The sequence below is a fragment of the Culex pipiens genome, chromosome 1, assembly GCF_016801865.2.
Source record: "Culex pipiens pallens isolate TS chromosome 1, TS_CPP_V2, whole genome shotgun sequence".
Taxonomy (NCBI): Eukaryota; Metazoa; Arthropoda; class Insecta; order Diptera; family Culicidae; genus Culex; species Culex pipiens.
This window is the reverse complement of record NC_068937.1, coordinates 63,157,761-63,178,183: the sequence shown is the minus strand read 5'-3', so window position 1 is coordinate 63,178,183 and position 20,423 is coordinate 63,157,761. Positions and strand designations below refer to the sequence as shown.

The 20,423-nt window shown below is 36.1% G+C and overlaps 1 protein-coding gene across 1 annotated transcript in view; it reads left to right on the top strand.

Annotated features, from left to right (window-relative positions):
- LOC120418053 (pre-mRNA-splicing factor ATP-dependent RNA helicase PRP16-like) overlaps nt 1-20,423 on the top strand; it is a 47,397-nt gene that overhangs the window by 12,054 nt on the left and 14,920 nt on the right. The gene's annotated exons all lie outside the window — the stretch shown is intronic.

Here is a 20,423-nt window from a genome sequence, read left to right as displayed (position 1 = left end):
AAAACCGTAGAGAAAAACCCAAAAAACAACCAACAGATTTCTTCCAGTGTATTTTAGTTTCCTGTTTGACCGCACCGCCTTCAGCGCTGCGCGACCTGATTTGACAGATGCCATTTCCGGTAAGATTTGAGAATAAACGTGTAAAGAGAACGGACGCGTTTTTATTTCTCTCCGACTGACTAACGAAAAAATACAGTCCATTTGCGCGCGAGCTATCCGGAGTAACAGTAGTTCTGTCTAGTTGCAAAATAAGGTTTCTTTATTCTTTCTTTCTGTGTTAGTATGTTATTCAATGTTCGATTTTATTTTACATTGTACTTATCCCATTTTTTCTCTTATTCTCTTTCATGTACCTTGCGAGCATACGATGACCGAAAAAGTCATTGTATAAGCCAACACACGTGTATTTTTCACAAAGCCGCGAAACAGAACAAGTATTTTTATAAGTGCGTGAATAACAATCGGTCGTTGAAGCTCAAAAAATGTGAGAACAATATCGCGTCGTGGTTAAGTGATAATAAGGCGAAGAAAGTAGACGACGATTCCGCATGAAGAATATAGCGGAAATTAGGTGTTAATTGCACAATGGATGAAGGTTTGAAGTTGACACTGTCAAAAGGGAATGGTAAGATGCAATAGTAATATTGCTAGGTTTGATAGTGTCAAAAGGTAAGATCAAGGAACAAGGATTATATGAACCTATATTGTCATAATTATTGTATTCACTGAAAATTCTATCCACTTTCTACCCCCAATGTGTCCTGCACTGGGGGTGCCTGGGGTAACTTCGAGTTGAACTGGGCCGCCCGAGGAATTATGTCGTAGGTGGTTCGTGTACTTCTCACTCACCTCTCCTCGCGGCAAGGTTTTCCGTAGGTCTACACTCGTACATGCAACATGGGACAGCATGAATCTTCAGCTGAAGCCGGACGAATGTATTCCGAAATTACAGAAAAAATTACAGAATTACAGATAGCTGACAGAACACTCCAATAGTCTTCACCACGACAACCTGATTTTTACATTCTTCTTTCGTTCGTTTCACACACAAAGGAATGAGTGCTACGCAAATTCACTCACGCAATCATTGACTTTACTCCAGGAAAAAAATCACTTAGAGAGCGGTCGTTTGACATTCTACCGAGATTCCGATCATCTTTACATTGATAGTAATCATATGACTTCTGTCACCACGCAGCATACACTAGGAAGAGAGAGAGACAAAACCGAGAGAAAGAGCGTTCGGGCGGCGGCTTGAATGGAGTGGTGCTCGTTTTTCGTTCGTTTCGTCTTCGTGTTTACGTTCACTGACCGTCGCCAAGCAATGACGATCATGATAGGCGTTGTGTGTCAGTCAGCGATCGGGAAATGATCGCTGACAGAAAGTTCTATCGAATATCGAGCAGTCCCATTCAGTGATAGATCCCTTTTCAAGCATTGCATGTGACCATTCATAAACCACGTGGATATTAAAAAAAATGTTTCTCAGCAATGGTTTGGGTTAGTTTGAGATATGCATTGATTCTTATGTAAAACAAGCTCTTCCCGGCAAACTTCGTTTTGCCCTTTTTTAGTTTCCTGACGTTTCTTGCTTCTTTGCTAATTCAGCCTCCTGTGATCAAAATTTGATTTTACGCAGCTTTTCCCATACAATCTGCAGATTTTCCGGAATCGGTTCCAGAATGGCCAAAGTGTCAATTAGTTAGCGTAAGAACCTTCCTTGAGCTTATACGAACCCAACGCAAAAAAGAGCACCTCGATCCGACGTTCCGTATTGTACTGATTCGCGTTCGAACAAAACCGTCGAAATTTTTTATATATATATATATAAGATAGATTGTCCGGGGAACACTATGGTGATCAAATAAACTATATATAAATTTAATAAATGGGTGAAAATCTAAACTACAAAGAAACAACATTGGAAGGGTTGATATTTTATTTTTAATGAATTCCTTGGACAATTTCCTATAACATGCAAACAGAAGAAAGTCTTTTGGTTTAATAGTTGATAGTTACGAGTAAAAGAATAAAAAGTTTTTTTAGAAAATCGTCCAAAAAGAGGGCGGTGCCACAGAAAGAGGGATGGTTCAATCGGCACCAAACTTGAGATTTCTGTTAACTATCGATAGATGAATGTTCCCTTCAAGTTTGGTCGAAATTGGTGAAGGTCGAGTCCAAAAGTGTACCCAGTTGACGCGGAATGACCCGAATTCATCTTTGATATATTTGGTTTCGTTCGTTGAATTGTTTCTGTAAGCTTGGTTTTTTTCAAAACGAATGTTTTCTTCAAATTTGGCTTTATGTTGCAATCAAATTATTTTTGTTTTACATCATGAAATGCTCAGTTGACATACCGTATGTATCAACGTTTAAGTAATTAATTTTTAATTTGGTCTATTCGACCGGCCATCTTAGCCTAATATAAATTCCAAACATTCTTGGAAATCATTTATGGATTTTATACGACAATCTCTCACCACCAACTCCTAAATCAATTAAGACCAATTAACCAATAACAGTGTAGAGAAACCTAGAACGACGCTGCAGGGGCCACCCCGAGTGGAATTTATTATTTTATTAAACAATTCGCACAAATGTTACCACAGTGCAAATCTAATGTAGGTAGGTACGGTAACCTATTCCGAGGAACCAGCAGAGCAGTGATGAGGTTCATACAAATGTAGAGCAGTTGTTTTCAGAGCGCACAGTTGATGACACTTGATATCCCATTCGCGTTTAAAACTACTAGAAAACAGTTCCGGAGCCGGGTCGTTTTTTTTTTGTTTAGATCCGTTGACGTTCGAGGGGTGGTTTTATTTTTGTCCTATTATACAATTTAACTGAGTTATGGAGGGGGATTTTGATGGAGGGAGAATTAAAACCATTGGCCTCCACCGGCAGTTTAGTATACTGTTTCAACGCGCGAATCTGGGCCACATTCTCTTCTTCTCGTCGCGTTGAAAGGGTTCTAGTTGGATTTAACCATCAGTTGGTTTTCAGCTGGACAGACATTTTATGTTTATATCACAGAGATAAGCCCTCTTCTACATAATAAAAAACATGGTTTGACTTAACTCTCATACCGGTTGGCGGGGACGAAACATGTGCTCTTTCAATGTTTGTTTTTCTCTGCCGTAAGATATTGCCTTTTCGAGTTATGTGCATTAGCCTGTCCCATTTTGAGGTCATGTCGAGGAATTTCAGGTGCTCACTTCTTAAATGATAGATTATGATGTTAGGAACAATGTTTTCTTAGACAAGAAAAAATAATAAAATACTTTCTCGCACCCCCTAGTCGATTTACTGAAAAAAGTCACTTTTTTGAACAAATTTTCTAAAATCGCTTGGAATCAATACAAAAACTGTTTCGATCAGGTGTGTATTATCTTCAAACGATAGGTTTTTGTCCATAGATTAAGATGCATTATCAATATTGGACCAAAATTTAAGTTTTTGGACTCTCCCAGGCGGATTTGTGTCGAAAAAATCGCATTTTTTCGAAACTTTTTTCAGAAATGTTCATTTAATTTAGGGTAGCCTATTTTTCCCAGTGAAACCAATACACGCAGCTTGTAGGAAATTTCATGGCGAACATTTTTCCCTCTGAGAAAATGCAATTTCGACACTCCAGAGCCGAGATATTTGAGTTTTAGTGAGGAAAAAAGTGCCAATTTTCAAAATTTCTCAGAATTCAGAAGCAAGGCCTACTAATTACACGATGTAGCAAGCATATGTCTCAAAGGTCAGGGTATGCTTTTTTATAGTAATTTTGGCCGCTGAATCCGAATCTGAAATCAAATTTCGTGTAAACAGTGATGTTTTGGCGCTACACCCTTTTGGAATGTTATTTGCGTGTTTAAGAGGCAGTTTTTGTAAATATTGCTCGGTTTGCTTTAGAGGTCGTATCGAGGTGCTCCGATTTGGATGAAACTTCCAGCGTTTGTTTGTCTATACATGAGATGAACTCATGCCAAATATGAGCCCTCTACGACAAAGGGAAGTGGGGTAAAAAACATAAAAAATCTTAAAATTAAATTGCTCGCATTTTAGTAAAACTTCATCAATTCCCACTCTCTTAGATCCATTCGAAAGGTCTTTTTAAGCACTTCAAAATGTGCCATAGACATCCAACCTCAATATCTTTTTGCAAGAGCCTCCAACACCCATACTCTTTTAGTTCAAAAGTTAGGGAATTTCATGGACTATAAGCCTACGGTAATAACTTTTTGGCCAATCGCAGTTTTTCTCATAGTTTTTCGATTTTTCTATAACAAACATTTTACAACGTTAGTTATTGTCCTGTAGGCATCCATAGCGGCACTTTTTAGTCTCACTTTTGTCATATTTGAAATCCTCAGAAAATTCAAACTTCGATGCCCGTTTTACCCCACTTCCCTTTGTCGTAGAGGGCTCATATTTGGCATGAGTTCATCTCATGTATAGACAAACAAACGCTGGAAGTTTCATCCAAATCGGAGCACCTCGATACGACCTCTAGAACAAACCGATCAATAATTACAAAAACTGCCTCTTAAACACGCAAATAACATTCTAAAAGGGTGTAGCTCCAAAACATCACTGTTTACACGAAATTTGATTTCAGATTCGGATTCAGCGGTCAAAATTACTATAAAAAAGCATACCCTGACCTTTGAGACATATGCTTGCTACATCGTGTAATTAGTAGGCCTTGCTTCTGAATTCTGAGAAATTTTGAAAATTGGCACTTTTTTCCTCACTAAAACTCAAATATCTCGGCTCTGGAGTTTCGAAATTGCATTTTCTCAGAGGGAAAAATGTTCGCCATGAAATTTCCTACAAGCTGCGTGTATTGGTTTCACTGGGAAAAATAGGCTACCCTAAATTAAATGAACATTTCTGAAAAAAGTTTCGAAAAAATGCGATTTTTTCGACACAAATCCGCCTGGGAGAGTCCAAAAACTTAAATTTTGGTCCAATATTGATAATGCATCTTAATCTATGGACAAAAACCTATCGTTTGAAGATAATACACACCTGATCGAAACAGTTTTTGTATTGATTCCAAGCGATTTTAGAAAATTTGTTCAAAAAAGTGACTTTTTTCAGTAAATCGACTAGGGGGTGCGAGAAAGTATTTTATTATTTTTTCTTGTCTAAGAAAACATTGTTCCTAACATCATAATCTATCATTTAAGAAGTGAGCACCTGAAATTCCTCGACATGACCTCAAAATGGGACAGGCTAATGTGAATGCTCGGTATCCTACCTAAACATAAAGGCATATGCAACACTGTAACACTCAGTCTAAAAAAATAAAGCGAAAAAAGTTCACGAGAAATGCAAAAAAATAAAACTGATTATTATTATGATAACAATTTACTACTGCACCTTTTTAAATTACAATCATAATATTGAAATAACTTTTATTTTGTTAAAAAAAAAACTCATTTCGGTTTTTCAGTGAAATATAGTATATGTATTATGCTACAGTACTATGTAAGTGCAACGACAACGACAAGCACAGAGATGCATAATAAAATAACGAAGAGTCTTCCAAACAACAAACATCATAATCAGTGTGGAAGAGCATGTGTACACATTTGGCCCACCGCCACCGACCGTTTTTTTATTCGTATTTTCTTCTACCGCGATCATGCGTCAAACCCGATTGTTCCGTTTAGGGACCATCCATGAACCACGTGGATACTTGTTTGGAATCTCAGAAAACAATGTTTTTTTTTGTATGGAGCGTGGACAATCGCTCAAGCCCCCCCCCCCCCCCCTAAGGTGCCCACGTGGTTTATGGATGGTCCCTTAAGGGAGTTCCGCCCTAAAAAAAGCTTGGGTATCGATATGAATTTGATAAATCAAATTGTTGAATCTCTAGGGTTGAACCACCGATAGCAAGTTGAAAATGTCTTGCTTTGTCCACAAATATTCACGTTTGTTTTCTAGACGTGCGTCAAAATTGATGAAATATGTACAAAGTAGATACGAATAGTTCCATTTTATGCAAAGTAAAACTTCAATGACTTGGAATTCAGTCCAGGCTAGAGGTGGGCACAACTGCTCTTTTTAAAAGAGCCGCTCTTTTTTGCTCGCTCAATAAAATAAGCGGCTCTTTTGAACTATTCTTTCGCTTTTTTAAGAGATTTAGAAAAACGCATATTATACGGCAAAACGATGATTTTTTTAATTCTTTCGAATTGGGTTGATTCAAATTACATTAAGAAACATCGTTCTATATTTGTCGTATTTAATGCTAATTTCGAGGCTAATTTTAAAAATATATAGGGGAAAGTGGGGAAAAACGGATGGGCATAAGATGAATTGTTGCAATCACTACCATATAACCGCCAAAACAACGTAAACGCCACGGGACACAAGATTGAACAGTTTTAGTTCAAAGATTCGTTTTCAGCTCATTTTATCAAAATGTCATTTTTCTTAGAGGCAAGGCGACCATATGGGGCAAAGGGAACAATAGGGTCCTAAAGCCCTATGTCAATTTCTATGTTTAATGGTAAAAACGCGATTAAAAAACCATTTCTGATCACTTCTTTTTCTTTTTTGCGTAGGAAAATAAATTTACAAGACAACATTTTTTCGATGGATCAACTATGGTCCCTTTGGAACGAGCTGTCAAGTAGAACATTTTCTGTCAAAAATGGCCTCGAAGTTTGAAAATTTAATTAAAAATCCATTTTAAATCCTTTGCGGTTGTTAAAAGGGTCGTTGTACTCAGAAAAATAAGCTTTATCGTTGTGAACAATAATAGCACAAATTTAAGCATAATTTAATGACTCAATTGCCCGTGTAACCATACAAACACGGGCAATTCTTGTAATCGTTTCTAGGTTTTTTTTAATAGGTTCTATAAACATATATAGCAAAATAGCTTATAGGACCTTTAAAAAACTCTGAATTTGGTATTTTTTGTAAAAAAAATTAAAAAACCATTGTTCAGGTGTGGCAAGTGTTCCATATGGAATTAAGGTGTAAAAATATTACAGATCGTTGCAACAACATAATTTATTGGGAAAAAATAATGCACCACCACGCTATGTAAAACATAGCGATATTATGAAAATTTACCGCTAAATGATTTAATTTTATCAACAAACCATCTAATTATTAGTTCGTCTTGTCCCACTTAGCTTGAGAACGTACGGAAAAACAATAACTTTAAATACGATCATTTAAATTTACTGACATTTACTTGGACATTTAGCGTATGTTTAATGTTATCAAATTGTAAAAATGTCAAAACTAAAGTAGCCTGAATAAACCCAAAATAATTTTCAATACAATTTTAAATTTCCTATTTCGAACGCTAATTTGAAATTGAGAGCATCCTACGCTAATATAACTTATGTGCTACCTTTGTATTAGAAGAGTTTTCAAAGGACATTCATGTAAGTGCACAGTTGTTTTTGAATAAATCAATCAAACATTTTTTTTACAACTGCTACAACCTGCTATCGACGCAATAATTATTACATGGCTTTACAGCTATAGCCTAGCAATTTGGCTTCTGCCTAATTTGTTGTGTCCTGACCTGAGCACGCCTGCTGTGCGCTCATAGGAGAGACAAAGTTGGTTTGATCGCTTCTAGCTTTGTTTGTTGTAGTTTGGTATAGAAACCCGTCTCCCCAGTCTCCTTTGCTCTAGGTGCATGTATCCGGCCAGCCGCAGCTGCTCGATCTCGCCAAAAAGGAAAAGCTCTCTTCCAGGTCACATTTTTTTCTAGGCGCGCAAATTTCTTTCCTTACGTTATGTTGTGCTTGTACCACGCTTTTAGGCTCTCTTTACCTCTATGTTTTGCAGCAGCTGGTATGAAGGTGTTTGATGTTTTTTTTGGTGAATCACCCAGGTCGATCTTGGTTTTATCCAGGCAGAGACAGTGTTGATGATGATTAGGCTTAGTGATTTTTCACGCTCGAAAAAAGCAAATTTCACGGGGACCTCAATTTCAAAACACCAAATTTCACGCAAATTTCGCGGAACGTGAAAAATATTAAAATAACTCTGAAAATCTTTTGTTTCAATTACAGAAACTACTTTTTATGCTTCATTATATATTATTCTTCAATAAACTAAAAACAAAATATTGATGTTATTTGAAGAAAAATTATTTGATTTTTTTTTTATAAATTTCAAGGATTTCACACCGTCCGCGAAATCATCAAATTAACTAACCCTTTATTAGTAATTGAACAAACGTATTCACTCGCTTAATTCTACAGTAGTTTTTTAAATAATTTTTATTCCTATTTGAGTTTGATAAAATATTTTGAGAAAAATCGTTTAAGTTTCACACAAACATAAAATTTCACGGGATTTCACGGAAAAATACAAATTTCGCGGATTTCACGCTGTCCGCGAAATCGTAAAATTTCACTGACCCTAATGATGATGCTACCGCTATTAGCGCCTAAATGTCTGTGACGAATGAAATGGGCAATGCGAATTTCATTTCCCGTCGTGTTGACTACCCTGAAAATTTAAATCCTTTTTGCAAGATTATAGGAACGACGAAAAAGGGCTAACCCCGTTTCAAACTGTTTGTGGCGGCATCCTGATTTCTTGCAAAATATGATGCATGGGGCGTGTCTCCCAGTTTTGACCCTTTACCATTAAGCATGTACGTTTTATCGCTCGTAAGTGTGAACCACCCAAAAACACACATGTGCGGCGCGGTCTACAATCTAAAATGTGTTCTGATTCTACTGCCCTCGGTCGTTGCGACCGGCTCGAATGAATAGTCCCTTTTGATGTGTTTGCTATAGTACTGTTAGAGTTACCAGTTGTTCAGCAGCTGAATGTCGAAAATGACAATTTTGCCGAACGAGTACGATATGTGCATTTTAATATCGATAGTATAAAAACAGCAATTTTAAGAATAAGAAAAGTAAATTATATGGTTTTTGGAAAATCTGTTGTTTTTTTTAATTCTGGTTTTTTTTAGATCCAATAAACAATATTTTCAATTTTTGCTTTTCGGGTGTTTTGAACTGCCTTAAGGTGTTTGTAGAAAATAACAAAATTTCATTTTACAGAAAATTTACTGAATCCATTTAAAAGATGATTTTCAATCGCTCCTGAAAGTTTCATGAAGATATTTCTTAATTAAACTGAGTAAGAGACGATTTATGCTTTAAATTTTGCCATGCGCTAAGCGAACTGTCAAACTTTGTGAGCGTTTTTACTCAAACACAGAGTTGATTTACGGGTGTTACGGTATCTTGAGACGGGAAGACTCTCAAGACATCCCATGTGCATGGTGAAGCCCGATTTTTGAATTTTGCTACTTAGAAAAATACAAAAATCAATAACTGATGATTATTTTTATGAAAACTGTAAAAATATGAAAACTGTATACATATGTTTAACTTTTTTTTTTAAATAAACTTCATGCACACTGGACCGGTTTAACCAGTTTTCACCAAAATTTTGAGTCGATTTGGTCAAATCAGTGATGAGATATCGGGCACCCGTTTTTCAAATAGCTATATCTCAGCAATGGTACAACCAAATGTCTTCAAATTTGTTATGTTAAGAGATGAAAATGTTTATTTTAATGCCCTAAAAACAGACTAAACAATAAGTTAAAGTTTGTGCTCATACCAACCTCTCACATTTTTGTCGATTTACATGTATGTAACCTTTTGAGTCAGGGGTATTCAAAAACACACAAAAAGCAAAAAAAAATGATTTTTCTCCAGAAATATTTTAAACGGACATGGAATCAATCGCCAAAACGCGATAAAGTACTCGCTATTTTATCAACCTGCAAAAAAATTGATTAGAAGCCGGTCAAATTGTCCGAAACCAGAAATTTGTGATTTTATTACACTCTAGTATTTATGTATGATCTCCATACCCTCATGCAACTTGGTCCCGGAATCGAACGTGAGCGCTACACAGTAAAAAAAACTTCTGTGTAAAATCTGTGTAACATCACCTTTGTGAGCAAAAGCATTTTATCAAATAAAAAAAAAAATCAAACATATACATTAACGACCCCGGGTCTTTTGTGGTATCTATTGCAAGTTTCTGCTCGAATCTAGGAGTCCGAAGGCTTGAATGGGGAGAGCACCCAAACCTCTTTCTACTCCAAGGAATCTTCCACCCCAGTCTTTGAACTGACGACCTTTGGATTGCGAGTCCAACCGCCGCCAGCGATTCCACCGGAGTAGGCTTGGTTTGGTGTGTTGTTTGTACTTATGGCATGGAGACGACTCCTACACCTGGAATGACTTAACGGCCTAACAACAACTAAGGCCGGGACCGACATTTTACTTCCTCATCCGATGGAAGGTTGGAGCAGATGGGAATCGAACCCAGACTCATCCGCTTACAAAGCGGACAGCGTAACCATTCGACCACGCACTGCCACAAAAGTATTTTATATTGTATGCGAAAATGTGTACAAAAAAACCATGTACGTAAAAAATAGGTTTAGCACACACCAAAAATAACATCAATCCGGTGTCTTTTTTTAACCAAATTTCGTTTCCGTCATCCAGGGACAGCTATTAGGTACTCTTTTATCTCTTTTCAGACTCCTGTCCTTATTTACCCGAGTTGGCGGTAAAGGAGCCAACCTTTTCTAAACTCAATTAAAGACCTTGAGAGCACTGATATTTTCGAAAAAATAAATATAAGTCTAATTTTGAACATGATGGAACGGAGAAACAACTAAACAGTATATACATATACCTACTAAATTCCAACATGCGCTTTGAATCACCAGGTTGGTCACCCTATCGCCACCCCACAGAACCAACTCCGTTCTGGCGTTGTAGAAGCAAAGAAGCCACCACACAGTACGAAGCGGATCGCCACTGCGACCAGTCAGTCGGCAAGGGAAGGCAAAGAGGAGCGCACCACACTCATCCGAAAAACACCCATTCCAGGACGTGTTGGTATTGCCCGGAGCGAGAGAAAGAGCGCGCGCGCGAGCCGTTTAAATACCATACACATCGGACAATTATGCACGATGACGATGTCTGTACGGCTATACTGCTGATATACTGAGTCAGTAGCCGAGTCGTGTTAGTACAACAGAGCGATTGGTGACTTTATTGTGGTTGGAGCTCGGCGGAGATCGTGACGAACCGGGGCTCAGTTCCGTGCGGTCGGTTATCATGTGAGGAAGAACTTTGAGTCTTCCCGGCGAGCGTCGTGAGCGTTGTGTGTTCTGGATTAAACTACAAAAGGGCCATCAACAACTACCGAGAAGCGAAGAATCCTTTCCATTGATGAGTTGAGAACGTGTCAGACCAAAGAAGAGGGAAAAGGAAAATCTGCAAACATGGTGGTTTACTCGTATACTATGTCGATATTCGCGACAATCAGCGCGAGCCTTGTGTTCGTCTTTGGAATCATAGGTAATAACCGCAAACGAGTCGTTCGAATGTGGTTGCAAGGAGTGCCCCAGAGTGATACTGTACTATCAATCTACTGATAAGAAATAACCCGCAAAGTACTCGTTTTGTTGACATTTTAAAAACCTTAAGAAATGTGCCAATCAAACGCGTTGAAAATGCCGTGCTGCGGTGAAACTGTGATAAAAGCCTGCTTTGATGCCGCACGAAAATCGCACCAGGATTCTCGTTTGGGTGTAGTGTCCTGGTTCCATCACAAAGTGCGCCCGTCAATTTAGTGTTGGAAAGCAGAAACCACAGAACCGCGTTCAATGAGCCGGATGTGTCCGCGCGCAAAGGGCACATGTCATTAGTTGGTTTGTGGACGACTTGCGGTGTGTGTGAGTGTGTACATAATAAACACATTCGGTTCTAAATTTGCCGCCGTTTGCATCTTCCCGGTGCGGACTCGGTTGGTCGTTGAAGAGAACCATATGGTTTAAGGAGAGTGCGATATGTTTACAAGCAGGTTTGGTTTATCGAAGAAGAACAACAAGATCGCGATGAGATGCAAAGTGAGGGATAATGCAGCATCCTGGATGGAGAATTTGCGTGTGTTAGGGGAAATATACCCTTTCTAATCAAACACCTATCTTCGTCATATGGACAATTAGATGCTCAATTAAAACTCCAAAAATACTATTTAGGCTGTAAACTTACCAGCAACAGCACCGCCTCGAGTAAGCACGCAAATGTATGCCACTTTCTAGATAAAAAGATCAAATTTAATGCACTTTTGATCATAATTTCTATTTTGCGAGAACATTTCTCATCATTTTGGTGGCACACACATCCACACGCAAGATCAGAGGTTAACTGCTTAACGAAAGTCGCCATAAATATCTTTTCACTTGCGCTAACGATTCCAAAGCGCTTAAGAAATAAAATTGCTTCCAACTACCGGCAACATGTTCTTTTGCCCATTAGTTAGTCACTCACTTGAAAAATAATCCCGAAACATGTAAATAATTAGCAAGCGCCATCAAAAAAACAAACGCGCTAAGTCTTTTGACGTTTCAATTTTGACCATCCATTCTAATCGAAGGCTGAAGAAAACCGAGCGAGAAGCGAAGGCAAATAAAGAACAAAGGGTGGCCACCAACACCAACAGCAGCGCTTGTGGTGTTGCCAGGAAACTTTCTCTATAAATGCTACTTTTCGTGAGTGTTCGCTCAAAATTTCATCAATTTTGGCAGCACGAAGCAGACCCAAACGAGCGTTGGAAGAAAAAAAGAACTAAGCTGAAAATACAAAAATGGGCGTGGCTTAATGCACACGACTGATTAGAATGCGTTTTAAAAATATTTTTTTTAAAATGCTTGTAAAAGGAATAGCATAACTTTTAATAAAAGTGAAAATAAACAGAAATGTTCACAAAAAGTTGGTCTACTCGTTGGTGTACTTGGTTTTACTGAATTTCAAGGAACACTCCAGATTATCTAGCATCATTCAAACAAGACCGCTTATTAGGCTTAAAATGGATTTATTTCCCCTACTTTGCAATTAGATTTGATAATGGTCGCTCTTCATAATAACTCTTAAGATTTGTATTTTTATAATATGGTTCTTTTATAATCACTACTACGATTTTTTACAAATTCAATTGATTACGTCGGATGGAACAAGATTTTTTTAAAGTTTAATTTGAAAATGTTATACAATTTAATGTTTGTTTGACTATGTCTCTTAACTTTTCATAAAGTTCATACCCATTTGTGGTCAGGTAATTAAAAGTTCCAAATTTGCTCATTCGAATTGAAAATGCATATGAATCTGAAAATATTTTTTATTTTGCTCCAAATATTTTTTAAAGTTTATGTGCCTCGACTCTGACTAAAGTCGAGGGTCAAGGGCAAAAATATATATAAAAAATTGCAAGCCTTGAATGCAATATTTGGATGTAAAAAGTTTTTTAAAGTGTCCAGTTGTTTCGCAACCATTGGTTTTCAAAATATCTAAAAATCGACGCAGATTTCGCAAAAAAGCTTTTTGCAGTACTGTACATCGAAGTTTTACAAAAAATTGTTTGAATTTCGAAAAGTATATGTAAACTTGAAAATTATTGAAAATTCAGATTCGTCTAGTTATTAGACACTTGTGCGTAGAATGGCAGTATTGTCAACTTTTTTTTTCTTGAATTTGTTGAAAACGACTTCTTGGAAGACATTGGGCACTTATCTATTTTTCATTGTGCTAAAAAAAAACACCTCAACTTTTCAATGTCACCGTGACTATCACTGTCTCCTTGGTTTACTGTAATTAAATAATACTTATAGTCATTTGTGGAAATGACGATTTTTATTTACTATATATTTTTCTGGAAATATTCAATTATTTTATTAAACATGTTCTTATTAATTTGCCTCTTCACTTTTATTTTTTCAAGTCAAATGGCCTCGATGAAGAGATTTTCAAATTAAATTTTTAGTTAAATTTCGTTTGTTTTATTCCCACTTGAATTTTATATGTATAATATTATATTTATTTTTCAAAGGTTTGGCAGAATTACAAATGTAACATGTCCTAAGCAGTTAGCGATACTTTTTGCTTTGCAAGATGTAAAATTATTCTTTATTTGTTTTAATCTTGCTTGTTGTTTAAGTATATGGGTAGGAATGTCATGTGAAAATTAATTTGGTTCATATCTTGTTTTACTAGCTAAAGATGATGAATTTCGATCCGAAAAAAAAACTTTTTCTTTCTGTCATTAGATATTGACGAAATAGTATTTTTATCATCAGCAAAAAAAAAACAGTTCTGAAATAGTAGTTTACGCAAAAAGTTGCAAAAAGAAGGTTTTTTCAGCACGAGTTATACATTTATCCAACGTGGTTTACCGAGTTAGATAAATACGACGAGTGCTGAAAAAACAAAATTTACAACGAGTTGCTTACAATTTTTTTTGCAATTCCGAAAAACGCTTCTTGAATAGAATTTTATGTCAAACATTCATGTATTTAGTAAATTCACCGCTCAAAACAAAAAATATTGAAAAATGTTACTTTTCGATACTAGTTCAACTTGTCAGCACCAATTTCAGTGCTGAAAAGTAGAACTTTCCAGCACTGCTATTGAAAGGTATTAATTTTCCATTCAGTTATTTTTGGTAGGTAAAAGTAAGCCGTCTCGTTTCTCCAGAAAGACAGGAAAAATTGACAGTTGAACAGCGGAATTGCAAAAAGTTCATTGAAGCTCATTTGATTGCTAAAATGTAAAGCATTTACAATTACACCAAAAATATACGAATCTTTTAAGGTTTTTGAAGAACTCCAGACTTGTTTTTCGCATTTTATGGATTTTAAAAATATGTATATTTCTTTTAAGGCTCTGATAGGTATCATTCATCAGACATACATTTTTATTTAAGCCGTTTAGGTAACCACAGGTGAAACTACTAATTTCTAAACATTATTTATCCTAGACAACAAAACGCTGAACCATTTGTCATTTGTTGATATTTGCCAAGCTTCACCTCCAGCAACAGAAGCAGCGTGACACATCACACAGTCACAGTTTAAAATTCCAGCAAATTGCAAGTGTCTCTTTTTTGCCTTATAAGAGATATACTACACGACCCGATTGTTGCTCGGAACTGAATGATGATTCACACCCAATCGTGTCAAGCGTTAGTCGTGGAGTCTCTTCATTCACTCCGAGTTAGTCCGTTTGTCTTTGGTGTGTGTGTTTGTGTGTGACATGGGTGACCGTCAGGTTAAGTGCCAATAATAAATAAATAATTAATTAATTGTGGGTATTTTTAAAAAGTCGACCGCGCGCTTGCACATGCACATCAGCGCTCCACGAATACATCCCAAGATCGGGTGGCGGTCGTCAAAGTTCAATGGAGAGTCAAGAACGTTTATTCGTTATACTCCAGCTTCCAACCCGCAGCAGCAGCAAAAGTGTATTGAGGGAAATTTCTCTGAAAACTTGCAGAAACAGCTGGGACGCTTTGGCTGAGCGATGCAATGCATGGTACCCTCAGTAGTTGCATTTGAAATTTATGAGACGAAATCAACTCGTAAAAGAACCAAAAAATTTAAGAAAGTCAAAAATTATTAAGCAATCTGGTATTTACTTGATTGAAACTATATCCCTTGTGAACGAAATGATGCAGAAACTGTCATCCAGGTTTTGCTACATTCAACGATAGCTTTTGTGTAAGAACTTACAGGAAATGTGCTAGAAAATTTTGCGTGTGTGTAAATTTAAAAGTGATCTACTATCCTCACCAATACACTTTTATTTTTTTTGCGTACTTCGCTGACAAGTGTTCACTAAAAAAATACTTGTTCTATTCCTGGATTTCGAAGATAATGAAAACATTTTTGCTGAAAATGTTATATAAATTGCAAATTTGTATGAATCCAAGTCTAACCGCTTTAAAAGTGTTATGATTCTCCCAGATCGTCGCCATCGTGCTAACTTGTCGTACGTGCATTTTGGGCCAAATTGAGTTAAGAACGCCATTTTGTGCAGCCCACAATGCCTCACCTTTTGACCTTCACAGATCCCCAAAATTCGATTTCAATCCTGAGATATTCAACAAAAACCGAAAAAACTCCGTGCATTTTGTCACTTTACATATGAAAGTAGTTTCAATCTTGTCGTGCTATCTTGTCACTCCATGAAAATTGATGTAAGTGCGACAAAAGGCCAAAGGGATTTCAGGCCAGGAAAGTCAGGATGCGTTTGTCGCACGTACAAGCTAGACTACCGTAAACATTTGTAATTATAACTCGGGACTCCAGCAACCAACTTCAACCAAACTTTGGGACAATGCACAGAATGGTCAGCCAAACAAAACGTGTTTGTTATTGTTTACATTGCGTGCTCTCGTTTTTGTTTATTCAAGGTCAAACATTAAAACGCGTTTTTCTCGGAACGTCAAAATGGCGGGTGCGACAAGATAGCACGACGACGTCGAGATGATAGTTGAAACATTTCAATGAACGCATGGAAGCTTTGAATATTTAATTTTGTAAGCAACTGAGTGTACAAAACAATCGTTTACAAACCCCATATCCAGAACCCCGGGACCGTCCGTCGTCGGCGCTCCAAGCCGATGAAACCTTTTCTCATCGCCATCAGTGCGAGTGCGGGCGGTTCTCATTGCCCGGAGTTCAGTTTCTTTGAAATTAAATACTTTACCATCTCTAAAACCGAGATCCCTGGTCGGCAATGACGCGATAGCCCAAGCCAAGTGTGCAACAACACAAAACACTTCTTCGAATACGCGCCACTTTGGATTTCGAGAGCCGCGGTTTATTTAATGTTCAGAATGAGAGAGAGTGAGGAAGGAGGGACCACATGATTCACATGGACGATATATGATCGCATCATGTACGCAGTTCTTGTCCTCGATTAATTTGGTTTGTCGGTTTCGACTAATAGGTCTAACAAGGGATGTTTGTTGATTCTATATACTGTTTCGTCAGTTGAGTGAAGCCTGAAAATGTTCTACGTATAATTTCTTGTAAATGAGATCGAAATCATAAAATTTCAACCGAAACTCATATGATAAAACATAAACAATAACGTTCAGTTTCATTGAGACCCGAGGATAGATTTACTGTAAGCAAGATATACAACCAAACATGTACTGGTTTTAAAACAAAAAAAAAAATGTCCCAGTTATGATTTGTAGAACGTATTTTATCCCATTCCCCAAAATGACCCATTCCCCAGAAATACAGTATGTAAAAAAAAGTATTTACACCCCTTGGGCATTATGCACTTTTTGTGAAGAAACATGTAAACAATTTAAAGTTTGACAGAAACCGTACTACGTTTTGTTCAGAAACTCTTGGTACAAAAAGCTCATGAATAGATGTTTTCTATAAAAAGTTATTTAACAAATACTATTACAGAAATAAAAAAAGGTGCAAAAAAAGTTTGTACACCTTTCGAAAAATTAACATAAATAATGTTATTTGTTGACAAATCACCATAAATCCAGTCTCCCAACCCCAAATAGGCATCCTTGACTGATTAAAAAAATAATTTGGATTGAATACAAAGTTTACTAACTATTTCGTATAAAAGTTTATATAACTCTAGAAATTCTATATAAAACTTATCTAAACTTAATTTTGCAAACTTTTAATTCAACTAAATGTCGATATATTACCATATAATTGCAAAATAAACATTCTGGAGTTGATATAACACCGTTTTGGGGTCTTTGTATCGATAGAATAGATTTTTCGTTGGAACTTCGTACCAACCCGGAATTACGTCGTCGGAAAATCCGCCGGCATCCGAACCGGTCCACAATTCACAAGTCAACCTATATGGCATGGGAAAGGGCATACAATTTCCGATGTTTTAATACCCATACATCTAGGTTTTCTATAAAACTCACGTTTTTAAATTCCATTCAAAATGTTTGGCATGAGTTTCTGAACAAAACGTAGTACTAGGTTTCTGTCAAACTTTAAATTGTTTACATGTTTCATCATAAAATGTGCATAGTGCCCAAGGGGTGTAAATACTTTTTTTACATACTGTATTTAGGATCTTAAAAAAATAATGTTACTAATTTGTCATTTGGGATAACGGTCAATTAGGAATCGCTTTATGAAGACATTGTTGTCTCAAGAGTGTTTACAGTTTTTTGAAGAAGGAAAAAAAACAACTTCTGTCAGCAGTTAGCACAACAAGGTGAAATCTTAACACTTCACACTTTGAAACTAATCGATTTTTGAAATAGATAGTGAATTACCTATTTAAAACTTTTCTGGAAATGGGTCATTCTGGGGAATAGCATTCTGGGGTGTGAGATAAAACCTGTAAAACTTGTGTAAAACGCAACATATTGAGAATCAGATAATTCAAAACATTCTTAACCTGAGATTCACATATATTTCAAATGGAAATGAGAACAAAATGATTTGTTAATCAGGGTGGCCCATTCATGTTGGGAAATCGGGAAAATGTTAACCAAACATTGAAAAAATGTTGCAATGGGAATCTGGTACCGGAGTTAGCACATTTTGAAAAAAATGTGCTTTTTTGAAAATATCAGTGATGGAATTCGAAAGCGAAGAAGAAATGCTTTGCCCGCGAGCGAGCGAAGGAGATAGCTTGTAGTCCTATCCTCTCTTCGCTCGCTACCGAAAGCAAAGGAGAGCGGCAGCTCGGATCTCGCCGCGAGAACTCGAGAGAGAGAGAGAGAGGAATGTTTCTCGCGAGAGCGTGAGAATTCCAACTCTGGAAATCATGTTAGATGTAAATTCAAAATTGTAATCGAAAATATGCATTTTCAAAATTTAAGGCTTTATTTTAGAAATCATAATGGTTTTTTTAATTGAAAATTAAACCAATTTTCTCCAAGAAATCGTTAGTTTAAAAATGAGAACTAATGTCGGACGGACTCGATTAGAGCGGCAGTATGGGAGCGTTCTTTTATTACGTAACGCAAATTCGGATTTTTAGACCCCCTCCCCCCTCGTAACAAAATGTCCATACAAATTTTAAAAATTTTGTATGGAGCGTAACACGGCCTCCGACCCCCTCCTCCCTTCTAATGCGTTACGCAGGGTGGCCACTCAAGTCGGGAAATCGGGAATGTCGGGAAAAAGTCGGGAATTCGCCAAAATCCGCAAAAAATCGGGAAAAAGTCGGGAATTTGTGATTTTTTGTCAAAAAGTCGGGAAAAGTCGGGAGTTCTGAGCATACTTGTTTGAAAATTATTTTTTAACTTTTGAATAATTTTGTAATATTTATTTTGTACAATTTTAAAATTAAAGTCACTTATTTCTGCTCTAGTAACTCTCTTTAAATTTAAGGTTCTTTTCACTATTTCAATATATTTGGGTATGGAAAAGCTGTTTAAGACATTCAAAATCTTAATGAATATTGGGGTCTTTGACACAGATTTTCATCATATTTTTTATGAATCAAATGATCGCTTTTGATTTTTGTTCATTAAACAATAGGTAAAGTTAATGAAAAACTAATATGAAAATAAAGCCTATTTCATTTTGTCACATAATTGAATATTTGAAAACAGATTCTAACTTGAATGTGCCAATGGTGTCTTTTTTGTAAATATTATTAATTGTTTGACTAAATTCATTAAGTAATTTAAAATATGGTTTTTTTCCAAATGTTGCCCTTAAACTTTTTTTTGTGAGTATGGGTAAATTACCTACCATAGATAAAGCTTGATTTTCAGTTTTCGGAAAACTTAATTATCGAATAAAATCCAAAACTGAAAAAAAAATACGTTTTTAAAACATAAAAAAATATTGAAATTGCAAAAAAAAAAATCCAAGAAATTTTGAGTTATTGCAAAATTGTTTAAAAAATAGTCTCATCAAAGATCAAATAAGTGGGAAAACATACAATCATATCAAACTGAATATTCATTGAAAAAACAAATTGTTGAATACTGACCACTAGGTAAATTAACATTGATTAGAAAATTCAATATCAAAAATTACAAAATTATAAAGGAAACTTGGCAAAAACATTTTTTAATGAATTCCTTGACATTTTTCTAAATCCTTTCATTATAATAACAGCAATTATGTTTTAATCATTCTTTGATTTAAAATGATGATGAAGTTTTAAAAAAATAGGATCGATATTTTAAGTTCAGTTGTGTTGAAACGAAGTATCAAAAACTATACGTTTGCCAGTTTAAAAAATAACATGGAAGTTATAAGTATTGTTGAACTTTCGATTATTTTCTCAAAGGCTAATTGTTTATGTTTCTACTCTGAATCATAATAATGAAATTAAATTTTTGAAGTTTTTTTTATTTGTTGTTTAATTTCTGTATTTATAAAAAAAGGCCTATATTTGATTTAAATTCATTGAGAATTTTTTTTTCGGTGGTTAATATTGACTTTTCTTATAGAAAGTTTTTGTTTGAAATCATGCTTTAAATAAGAAATGCGTATTATTTGAGCATTCTGGAAAAGTCTGGAAAAAAGTCGGGAAAAAGTCGGGAATTTGAAAATGGGATTTGAGTGGTCACCCTGGCGTTACGTAATAAAAGAA